This window comes from Myxine glutinosa, chromosome 12 (genome assembly GCF_964187855.1).
Source record: "Myxine glutinosa chromosome 12, kmMyxGlut1.1, whole genome shotgun sequence".
Classification (NCBI taxonomy): Eukaryota; Metazoa; Chordata; class Myxini; order Myxiniformes; family Myxinidae; genus Myxine; species Myxine glutinosa.
In genome coordinates, this window is record NC_136272.1 from 6568453 (window position 1) to 6581621 (window position 13169).

Genomic DNA, 13169 nt, shown 5'->3' on the forward strand with positions numbered 1-13169 from the left:
CGTCTGTCTGTCCGTTCGAAGGTACCGCAAAAACGGCTGAACTGATCGCAACGATATTTTGGGTGGGTATTCCTGGGACCCCTGGGAGTAAAATAGGCTATATTGCTTTTCCAAGTTTTCCAATTTTCCAGCTTTACCAAACACGACGGAATAATATTTACCGATATGAACAGTGTTGTGGCTTTTATTGAAATTCTACAAATACTGTTTATTCTACGTACCAGGAGAGAGTAGATAGACTCCTGACGAACTCTTCCTATATAAACGTGCGGCTCTGAAGTAACACGGCAGCGTGTGCAAAGCGACTGAGAAACAGGTGTAGCGGCCGCTTCCGTGTTAGATTCGGTACGAACTCTTCACACATAAAACGTGCGACTGAGAAAGACGTGCAGCGGCCGCTTCCGTTTTGCAGAATTCAATCTTTTTTCAAAATGGGCGCCATGTACTGTTTAGATTTTGATGATTTGCGTGTGATATGATTCAACGGATGTTTATATGAATCGTTTAAAATAAAATAAAAAGCCTTCAATTTCTGATATTTTGCCTTTTCATTTGGGCTTCCCAATTGAAGCCCCGTACCGTTGCTCGTATGACAAATTTCAATTTTTGACCGTTGAGCAGTTTTGGAGAAAATAATGCCCAATTTTTTTTCCTTTAATCTAATATGGCTGACATACAATGTGACCTATGATGTCAGGGTTATCAATAAAATATTATCCATGGGAAGGCTCCAACGTTTAAGATTTCGCATCGATCGGACAAGCTATTGCAGAGAAAAACATTTTTAAAGCGAATATATATATTCGCCAGGGTGAGGCGTGGCTTGGTTTGGTGAAGTGTGGCTTGGCTTGGCAGGGTGAGGCGTGGCTTGGCAGGGTGAGGGCGTGGCTTGGCAGGGTGAGGCGTGGCTTGGCCGGGTGAGGCTTGGCTTGGCCAGGTGAGGCTTGGCTTGGCTGGGTTAGGCGTGGCTTGGTGAAGTGTGGCGTGGCTTGGCTTGGCTGGGTTAGGCTTGGTGAGGTGTGGCTTGGCTTGGTGAGGCGTGGCTTGGCTTGGCTTGGTGAAGTGTGGCTTGGCTTGGTGAAGTGTGGCGTGGCTTGGCTTGGCTTGGCTGGGTGAGGTGTGGTGTGGCTTGACTTGGCTCGGTGTGGCTTGGCTCGGTGAGGTGTGGCTTGGCTCATCGGAGCTCTGTTCCAGCGTAGCCTTCGTGTCCGTGTCTCCCAAGTTGGCCTACCACTTCCTTCTCGCCTTCACCTTTAATGAGCTTGGTCATGCATGTCACCGCGTTCAACCCCTTCCTCGCCATTAGCTGTACCCTTGTCCTGGTGGGTGGAACGATCCCTCTGTGACCTCTCACCTTGAGCTAGCGTGCAACTGTGGGCCTGAGCTCTGCCTGATGGGATTCATCGCTTAAACTGCCACTCCAAGGCCTACCCAAACGCCAAGAGACATTTATGACAGATAACAGAGATGGGAATAGTAAAAATGGGGTCAAATGATTGGTAATTTTAGATACATACTCAGGGTGGTCATCGGACAAACAGCTGCAGAAGAATTTTAGAGAAGGTGGTCATCTTCTAACTATATTACATAAGCGACGCATATCTAATAATACATTTAATGACTTTACACTTATGAGACATTAAATAAATAACTATACCATAGTAAGCACCTGTAAGCCACTACAAGTGATTTCCACAACATACGTGTGTGACCAGTACAAACAAAACTCGACCAATAAACGATGATTCTGACCTGACGAGTATCGAGCCTCTAAAATGAGGTTTCACCCGATTACATCTTTCCTGACATCGCTTTTGTGATGACGTGGATTGAGGACGTGTCTTGTGTAGGATGACGTAATGATGTCGTTAACAAGAGACCGAGACATTGCTATGGATATGCCGAGGCCTTGTTCTAGCGCCGCCCCCACCCTGCATGTGTCGGGATAAGCAGGAACTTTGATTTGATTTTTTAGTATCGGGAGAAAGCTCTTTATTTAATAAATTAATTTATAAATGAGAACTGGTTTGGATGTTACTTGTAATTACCCTGCGCTCGCGAAGCGAAAAGCGGGGTTAAGCATTCGTTGCGTACGTGTGCCTTCCGTGTGCCGTGTCTGCATTTTAAAAATTCATTTTCTCAGCAACCGTTGGCCCGATCGACACGAAATTTTACCATAGAAGCGCCTCCGCCTGTATAATTTTTTTATTCACAATTATGACGTCATAGGTCACGTGGTACGGACGCCATCTTGGAAAACGTTACACCTCTATATCTCCGAAACCGCTCCATGGAAAAAACTGAAACATGGCTCATTGTCAAGTACTCCCCTTGGGTAATAAGATATGTTAATGATGATGTCATCGGTGCCTTCGTTATGACGTCATAGTTCGACAAGTGCAACACGTATCCAATCATTGGGGAAAAAAAAATTCCAGCAACTGTTGGTCTGACGGGCACGAAATTTTCATCATAGGAGCGCCTCCTAATGTAGAATATTTAAATGATAATCATGACGTCATAGGTCATGTGGTACAGACACCATCTTGGAAAAACCGAAAAATGTTGCACCTCGATCTCCAAAACCGCTCTATGGAAAAAATTGAAACATGGCTCATTGTAAAGAACTCCATATGGGGAATTGGTGTTGTTAAAGATGACGTCATTGGTGCCATAATTATGACGTCATAATTCGACAGGGACAAAGTCTGATCAGTTTTAAATGTATTGAGCGTGGTCTATGCAACAATTATATTCGAGAATATAAACTTATGATGTCATCGCTCACGTGGTCTGGCAGCCATGTTGGATGAAAGAAAAAATATATTCAAAAACAGAAGAGTTGGCTCGCAACAAGTTGACTGCGCAGGTTAAGTATTCTATGAATATTCTAGTTTTAGAATGTTCAGACTTCCGACCATGTCATACGTTCGCTTCCACCAAACTACAAACGTTTCACAGAAATCTGATACGAGGCCCAATGTCTGATGTGATATTCCACCCGCTTCCCCCCTGCCTCATTCCGACTGAGTGAACGTCGACTTGGATTGCGTTTGTGGTGCGAGTGGGTTTGGTGTCATGGAGGGTGAGTGTGCTTGTGGATTGGGTTTGGTGATCCTATCGGCTTGAGGTCGAGGGCTCTGGGTGTGGAATAGGCGTGATGGGCCCAGAGGCCTCCTGTGTCGAGATTTGTATTTCTTTGTGAAACACCTGGGCCGAACGTTCTTCCCCGGCCGACACCACAAGGAGCCGTTAAATAAGTCGAAGTTGGTAACGGTGATGTTCAGTTTTGTGATGTTGACAGTGCATCACCTTGTTCGGTCGTCCACCATCCCTACCTGTGCTCATTTCTATCCTCATACCCCCATTACCACCTGTCTCTCCTACCTTTACCTGTCCCCATCTTGCAGGTTGCTATCTGTCTTTCCTTCTTTCTTTCTCTGCTAATCAGGCACGAAGAGTCATTCACTTTTTTCACAAATTTCTCCTCTTTTTCTTCCTTGTTGTTTGTAATTTGTATAAATCATTTTTCTACATTATCAGAGTTTAATAAGTGAACCTTATGTCTCATCCTATTAATACGTTCGTCCATTTCCTGTTGGAGAGCAAAGTCTAGCAAGTCTAGCCATGAGGTTTAGGAAGTGTTTACTGTTGATTCATGTTCGGCTCCTACGTGATGGAATTTATCAAAGGTGACGTCATATTTGGCTATGAGCCAATGGGGTTGGTTTGTATCGGTCAGAGGGAGTTGGGCTAATTGTGATGTTACCATGGCTCGTATCCCTGGAGATGTAAATATGTCATATCACGATACAGTTCTTTGCCTTCTCTGTGTTATCGCTCCATCCAAATACAACCCTATCACCATATACAACCCCATCACCATATACAACCCGTCACCATATACAACCCCATCACCATATACAACCCCATCACCATATACAACCCCATCACCATATACAACCCCATCACCATATACAACCCCATCACCATATACAACCCCATCACCATATACAACCCCATCACCATATACAACCCCATCACCATATACAACCCCATCACCATATACAACCCCATCACCATATACAACCCCATCACCATATACAACCCCATCACCATATACAACCCCATCACCATATACAACCCCATCACCATATACAACCCCATCACCATATACAACCCCATCACCATATACAACCCCATCACCATATACAACCCCATCACCATATACAACCCCATCACCATATACAACCCCATCACCATATACAACCCCATCACCATATACAACCCCATCACCATATACAACCCCATCACCATATACAACCCCATCACCATATACAACCCCATCACCATATACAACCCCATCACCATGTACAACCCCATCACCATGTACAACCCCATCACCATGTACAACCCCATCACCATGTACAACCCCATCACCATATACAACCCCATCACCATATACAACCCCATCACCATATACAACCCCATCACCATATACAACCCCATCACCATATACAACCCCATCACCATATACAACCCCATCACCATATACAACCCCATCACCATATACAACCCCATCACCATATACAACCCCATCACCATATACAACCCCATCACCATATACAACCCCATCACCATATACAACCCCATCACCATATACAACCCCATCACCATATACAACCCCATCACCATATACAACCCCATCACCATATACAACCCCATCACCATATACAACCCCATCACCATATACAACCCCATCACCATATACAACCCCATCACCATATACAACCCCATCACCATATACAACCCCATCACCATATACAACCCCATCACCATATACAACCCCATCACCATATACAACCCCATCACCATATACAACCCCATCACCATGTACAACCCCATCACCATGTACAACCCCATCACCATGTACAACCCCATCACCATGTACAACCCCATCACCATGTACAACCCCATCACCATGTACAACCCCATCACCATGTACAACCCCATCACCATGTACAACCCCATCACCATGTACAACCCCATCACCATGTACAACCCCATCACCATGTACAACACTATCACCCCGTCCACGTACAACACTATCACCCCGTCCACGTACAACACTATCACCCCGTCCACATATATATATATATTGATGGGGGTGACAACAGAGAGACGGCAAAGAACTATATCGTGATATTGCATATTTACATCTCTTCGGACACGAACCATGGTAACATCACAATTATCCTCGCTCCTTCTGACCGATACCAATGACGAAAATTTTGGGGTTTGCTTCAAGGATCATCTGCCATACAGAACACAGTGTCAGTTTGTGTGTTTGTACAGGTGTGTCCCACTTCATAAGGGTAGGTTTTCAAATGCCAATCTTTTATCATGAATATGTGTTCACTATGGTCTATTTTAGAGGATTAAAAAACTCGAAAAACATTTCCATTAAAGAGTAATTTTGCCTCTTCAATTGGAAATGTAGACGGTGGCTTGCAAATTGAGCCTCAAGGGCGGTGCACAGAAGCGTTTAAAAACAAGACCGAGAGTCTAACAGTGGTGTAGCCGGGCTTGTAAAATATTATAAACCACAAACACGCATGATTAGCTTTTTAAACAGTCGCTAATTCTGTTTGTAATATTAAACGAAGAAATTTGGAAGAATCCAGACATCCATGAGGTAAGTTTTACATAAAGAACTGAGCGAAGATCTACTGTAATCTATATACCCCACAAGGGTTGGAGGTGTGTTCATTTACCAAGCAGCTAGCTAGCGCTTGCCAAGCCAGCCGTTCGTTAACTGTTTTGAATGGAGTGCTTGCTCGAATGCTTTAACCACTTGGCGATCTCTCCACAAGAAACTTGGTAAATGAACACACACCCAATGTTCTTGAGACCCGACCATAGATCGACTGTAATCTACATACCCCAAAGAGAAATGACCCTTCCTGCAGCTTCCGTAGTGAGCGGGTGTACTAGTAAATTAAAATGTCGGTCGGTGGACTCAGCCGTCGTAATGACATCATAGACGTAGTGACGAAACGGACACAAAACTGCCGCCACTTTAATAAGTAGAACATGATATATTTTAACTTCCAGTATGTTTGCAGTCACTACGAAGGGATTAGTGTTATGATTAGATTTACTATAATACTAGTACCCGACTGCAAAGCTGCAATGAGCCGGAGAAGCCAAAGCCTCTTGCCACTATTTTACCCATCACTATGGCATCAGTAGGTTAGGTAGTTGGTAGTAGGTAGGTGTAGTAGGTACCGTACCTAGTTCAAAATGACACCATTTGCATTCTGGATGAGATTAAAATTTATAAAATTTCCTTCTTGATTAATTCGGTGAATTCCGTCTCAACTTCGGATATTTCCGGCCGTGAAAAACTATCCCCTACGGCTGCGAGATTTCTAAAAAATAATTCTTCGTCAATTTTAGAATATTTGACGCCGTTTTCAGCGTCCGAAACGCGTAATAAGCTTTTTAGAAATATTTTTCAAATGCTCGAATCTCATTGGTTCCGGTGTTTGGTGACGATTTTCGTTGAAGATAACGAGGTTGGTCTTAACGTATTTTAATTACAAATTAGAGGTGCATTAGATTGTGAATCAAAGAAAGACGGGTGAAACAAACTCCTATTGAACTTTTTCGCAATTGTTTTATGCAAACTTCCGCATCCGGTTGATGGTGGCCTCCATTGCGTGATTTGGTTTCAGAAATATTTTTTCAAATGCTCGAATCTCATTGGATCCGGTGTTTGGTGACGCTTTTCGTTGAAGATAACCAGGCCCGTGCAGGCCGAGGTTGGTCTTAGAGTATTTTAATAATAAATTGGAGGTGCATAAGATTGTGAATCAAACAAAGATGGGTGAAAGAAACTCCTATTTAACCTTTTTTCAATTTGTTATGCATACTTCCGCATCCGCAAGATGGCGGCCTCCATTGAGCTTGGGAATTCTCAAGCCAAGGCATAATCTGGTTTTCGACATAATACGTACTCATTTATTGACAACACCGGCTTCGCCGGCTACTAGTACCCGACTGCAAAGCCGCAATGAGCGGGCGAAGCCAAAGCCTCTTGCCACTATTTTACCCATCACTATGGCATCAGTAGGTTAGGTAGTTGATAGTAGGTCGGTGTAGGTACCATACCTGGTAAGACTTGGTAAAAGAGAAGAGCAGACAGTCCTCCCCAATACATACATACAATAAATGTCACAAGAAGCTTAAGGAAGTAACTATACGATGTGCTAGCTTAAGGCCTATTTTAAGAAATTTTAACTGGGCTTAACATACGTTTTCACAGTATGTGTGTAGTCTTCTAACTTCAGTCGCTGTCAGGCCTGGTTCTCTCCGGGCACGGTGGCTTCCTCCACCAGAAGAAGTTAGCTTGCAGTAAGATCAGTGCCGACAGATCAGATGATAGCGCCGTTTCACCGGCAATGTGTGACAGTCGTTAATCATACCGAACTTTCTTTCTTCATGTAAACCGCTTATACCGTATTTCTGGCTGTGAAAAACTATCCCCTACAGCCGCGAGATTTCTAAAAAAACAATTCTTCGTCAATTTTAGAATATTTGACGCCATTTTCAGCGTCCGAAACGTGTAATAACCTTTTAAAAAATATTTTTCAAATGCTCGAATCTCATTGGTTTCGGTGTTTGGTGACGATTTTCGTTGAAGATAACGAGGTTGGTCTTAACGTATTTTAATTACAAATTAGAGGTGCATTAGATTGTGAATCAAAGAAAGACGGGTGAAACAAACTCCTATTGAACTTTTTCGCAATTGTTTTATGCAAACTTCCGCATCCGGTCGATGGCGGCCTCCATTGCGTGAATTGGTTTTAGAATTTTTTTTTCAAATGCTCGAATCTCATTGTGTCCAGTGATTGGTGACGCTTTTCGTTGAGATAACCAGGCCCATGCGGGCCGAGGTTGGTCTTAAAGAATTTTAATAATATATTAGAGGTGCATAAGATTGTGAATCAAACAAAGACGGGTGAAAGAAACTCCTATTGAACGTTTTCAATTTGTTATGCATACTTCCGCATCCGCAAGATGGCGGCCTCCATTGCGCTTCGGAATTCTCAAGCCAAGGCATAATCTGGTTTTCGACATAAGACGTACGCGTTTATTGACAACACCGGCTTCGCTGGCTACTAGTACCGACTGCAATGCCGCAATGAGCCGGCGAAGCCAAAGCCTCTTGCCACTATTTTACCCATCACTATGGCATCAGTAGGTTAGGTAGTTGGTAGTTGGTAGGTTTAGTAGGTACCGTACCTGGTAAGACTTGGTAAAAGAGAAGAGCAGACAGTCCTCCCCAATACCTGCATACAATAAATGTCACAAGAAGCTTAAGGAAGTAACTATACGATGTGCTAGCTTAAGGCCTATTTTAAGAATTTTTAACTGGGCTTAACATACGTTTTCACAGTATGTGTGTAGTCTTCTAACTTCAGTCGCTGTCAGGGCTGGTTCTCTCCGGGCACTGCGGCTTCCCCCACCAGAAGAAGTTCGCTTGCAGTAAGATCAGTGCCGACAGATCAGATGATAGCGCCGTTTCAACGGCAATGTGTGACTGTGGTTAATCAAACCGAGCTTTCTTTCTTTATGTAAACCGCGTATACCGGTAGGTGCAGGACAACATCATAAATCAGACAAACCTACTGAGCATGGGAGCATGGGATTGAAGTCTAATTCGGCTTTTCAGGTCTACCACTAAAGAAGAGAAAAATTTCGAAAATGGCCCAGAGTGGTTTACTTTCCAATTACGTTTCGTGAGAACATTGTTTTTTATCGCGAAAAGAAGGTGATAGACGCTGATAGTGACCTTAAGTACTTTTGAACATCCTCAACAACACATATATGCTGGTGCGAGCACTCAAAGGTCTTTACACGCTTTAGAGAAATTTAGCAGTGTACAGTTAAAGTGTAGACTTAAACTGGTAATTGAAACAGTGTAGATTGTAACCTGGTGAATGAGCAGGAGTCACATGACACTTTCTCACGAATTAGCTTGGGTACCCAAGACTTGGGTACATTTATGTCGTGGTTAAGCATAAACGTCGTCCTTCATGCCACATCTGATAGGTCAGTGTGGCGATGAAGAATGGAGGCGAAACATTGTTCCTCGTTTTGGCTTTGACCGAGTGACATGGCGTTTTGCAGAATCGAGTCGAAAACACGTTGTTCAAGTGCTCGTACTTTTTCGCTGTGCAGTAAGCGAGTGACTTGATACGTTTCACAGTGCCCAAAGCAATGACGATTTAGCTTAGGAAATTTGAGCATATGATGAGAACTATTTCGAGCAGCATATGCTTACGCGTGATTCGGTTGTTTTGCACCAACCTCGTTCCCGGCGTAGCAGATGACGGCATGACGCCCTGGTAAGATGTCCTGTGTCGAGGGCGCTGATTGGCTGACCTAAGCTGATCGCTGATTGGTCAGCTCACAAAATTACGAAAATTCAGACCGAAAATGACACAATTTGCATTCTGGATGAGATTAAAATTGATAAAATTTACTTCTTGATTAATTCGGTGAATTCCGTCTCAACTTCGGATATTTCCGGCCGTGAAAAACTATCCGTATTTCTAAACTAAATATGTAAACCGCTTATACCGTATTTCTGGCCGTGAAAAACTATCCCCAACGGCCACGAGATTTCTAAAAAAGAATTCTTCGTCAATTTTAGAATATTTGACGCCATTTTCACCCTCCGAAATGCGTAATAAGCTTTAAAAATATATTTTTTCAAATGCTCGAATCTCATTGGTTCTGGTGTTTGGTGACGATTTTCGTTGAAGATAACGAGGTTGGTCTTAACGTATTTTAATTACAAATTAGAGGTTCATTAGATTGTGAATCAAAGAACGACGGGTGAAACAAACTCCTATTGAACTTTTTCGCAATTGTTTTATGCAAACTTCCGCATCCGGTCGATGGCGGCTTCCATTGAGCGATTTGGTTTTAGAAATATTTTTTCAAATGCTCGACTCTCATTGGGTCCGGTGTTTGGTGACGCGTTTCGTTGAAGATAACCTGGCCCGTGCGGGCCGAGGTTCGTCTTAAAGTATTTTAATAATACATTAGAGGTGCATAAGAATGTAAATCAAGCAATGACGGGGGAAAGAAACTCCCATTGAAAGTTTTCAATTTGTTATGCATACTTCCGCATCCGCAAGATGGCGGCCTCCATTGAGTTTCGGAATTCTCAACCCAAGGCATAATCATGTTTTCGACATAATACTTACGCGTTTATTGACAACACCGGCTTCGCCGGCTACTAGTACCGACTGCAAAGCCGCAATGAGCCAGCGAAGCCAAAGCCTCGGCGAAGCCAAAGCCTCTTGCCACTATTTTACCCATCACTATGGCATCAGTAGGTTCGGTAGTTGGTAGGTGTAGTAGGTACCGTACCTGGTAAGACTTGGTAAAAGAGAAGAGCAGACAGTCCTCCCCAATACCTGCATACAATAAATGTCACAAGAAGCTTAAGGAAGTAACTATACGATGTGCTAGCTTAAGGCCTATTTTAAGAAATTTTAACTGGGCTTAATATACGTTTTCACAGTATGTGTGTCGTCTTCTAACTTCAGTCGCTGTCAGGACTGGTTCTCTCCGGGCACTGCGGCTTCCTCCACCAGAAGAAGTTAGCTTGCAGTAAGATCAGTGCCGACAGATCAGACGATAGCGCCGTTTCAACGGCAATGTGTGACTGTGGTTAATCAAACCGAGCTTTCTTTCTTTATGTAAACCGCTTATACCGGTAGGTGCAGGACAACATCATAAATCAGACAAACCTACTGAGCATGGGAGCATGGGATTGAAGCCTAATTCGGCTTTTCAGGTCTACCTCTAAAGAAGAGAAAAATTTCGAAAATGGCCCAGAGTGGTTTACTTTCCAATTACGTTTCGTGAGAACATTGTTTTTTATCGCGAAAAGAAGGTGATAGGCGCTGATAGTGACCTGTAAGTACTCTTGAACATCCTCAACAACACATATATGCTGGTGCGAGCACTCATAGGTCTTTACACGCTTTAGAGAAATTTTGCAGTGTACAGTTAAAGTGTAGACTTAAACTGGTAATTGAAACAGTGTAGATTGTAACCTGGTGAATGAGCAGGAGTCACATGACACTTTCTCACGAATTAGCTTGGGTACCCAAGACTTGGGTACATTTATGTCGTGGTTAAGCATAAACGTCGTCCTTCATGCCACATCTGATAGGTCGGTGTGGCGATGAAGAATGGAGGCAAAACATTGTTCCTCGTTTTGGCTTTGACCGAGTGACATGGCGTTTTGCAGAATCGAGTCGAAAAACACGTTGTTCAAGTGCTCGTACTTTTTCGCTGTGCACTAAGCGAGTGACGATACGTTTCACAGTGCCCAAAGCAATGACGATTTAGCTTAGGAAATTTGAGCATATGATGAGAACTATTTCGAGCAGCATATGCTTACGCGTGATTCGGTTGTTTTGCACCAACCTCGTTCCCGGCGTCGCAGACGACGCCCTGGTAAGATGTCCTGTGTCGAGGGCGCTGATTGGCTGACCTAAGCTGATCGCTGATTGGTCAGCTCACAAAATTACGAAAATTCAGACCGAAAATGACACAATTTGCATTCTGGATGAGATTAAAATTGATAAAATTTACTTCTTGGTTAATTCGGTGAATTCCGTCTCAACTTCGGATATTTCCGGCCGTGAAAAACTATCCGTATTTCTAAACTAAATATGTAAACCGCTTATACCGTATTTCTGGCCGTGAAAAACTATCCCCAACGGCCACGAGATTTCTAAAAAATAATTCTTCGTCAATTTTAGAATATTTGACGCCATTTTCACCCTCCGAAATGCGTAATAAGCTTTAAAAAAATATATTTTCAAATGCTCGAATCTCATTGGTTCTGGTGTTTGGTGACGATTTTCGTTGAAGATAACGAGGTTGGTCTTAACGTATTTTAATTACAAATTAGAGGTGCATTAGATTGTGAATCAAAGAACGACGGGTGAAACAAACTCCTATTGAACTTTTTCGCAATTGTTTTATGCAAACTTCCGCATCCGGTCGATGGCGGCCTCCATTGTGTGATTTGGTTTTAGAAATATTTTTTCAAATGCTCGAATCTCATTGGGTCCGGTGTTTGGTGACGCGCTTCGTTGAAGATAACCAGGCCCGTGCGGGCCGAGGTTGGTCTTAAAGTATTTTAATAATACTGTTGTGGATATGAGAATTGTGTTCTTTTATTGTGTAGTAAATTGTAAAATATCACCCTCCTTCCTCCAGTTGTGTATAAAGGTCAAAAGGGCGTCCCTTAGTTAGGTCATATACAATCGCGTTAGCCAATCATAGATTTCCTGCTTGTTGGTAGTTATTTCCTTATTCTGTGTATTAGGTTAAGGCTTTGTCTTCCATTAACTAATACTCCATTGCACCGAATTCGAACAAGGTAGTATCCCCTTTCAATTTCCCCAGAACCTCCATGGATTCCCCTTTCCTCAATTGCCAACTGCATTGAGCGGTTCGCTGAATTCTGCTGCAGCTGTGGGTTGTTGTTTTCGCTGCAAGACTCCATTAGCCACGAGGTCATCTCGGAGCCGAAGGTGGGAGGAGTCGGCCCAGCGCCGGGAACAAGGCGTGGCCTTGCCAACGCCTCCTCTAAGGGCGGGATCGGTGAGCCCTCGCAACCAATCAGGGCCGAGGCGACCTCACCGATGGGCATGTCCTGGAGGCCGGCAGCTTGATCGCCCGAGGGAGATATAAGCGCGCGCGGAAGCCTTTGGGTGGTTGTTGCGTCAGAGATACGAAAAGCCTTTGACAAGAAAGAGTGGCGACAGAGAGTTAAGCAGATGAGTTGAGTCCACCACAGAGAGTCCACCACCACCAGCTTGGAGTCCACCACCACCAGCTTGGAGTCCACCACCACCAGCTTGGAGTCCACCACCACCAGCTTTGAGACCATGCAGTTTCGACCCGCTGCGACGCGGGAGCCGGATTGCGGTGGAATCGGTGGCCGTCGAGGTCCCGCCCGACGTCCCGTGCGGGATCAAGCTCCAGCTCCGGTTCCCGTTGGACCTTCCTCTCCTTCCAGTCCTTCCATTCCTGCCTGCAATTTCCCCATTCGTGTGAGTTTGATTGTC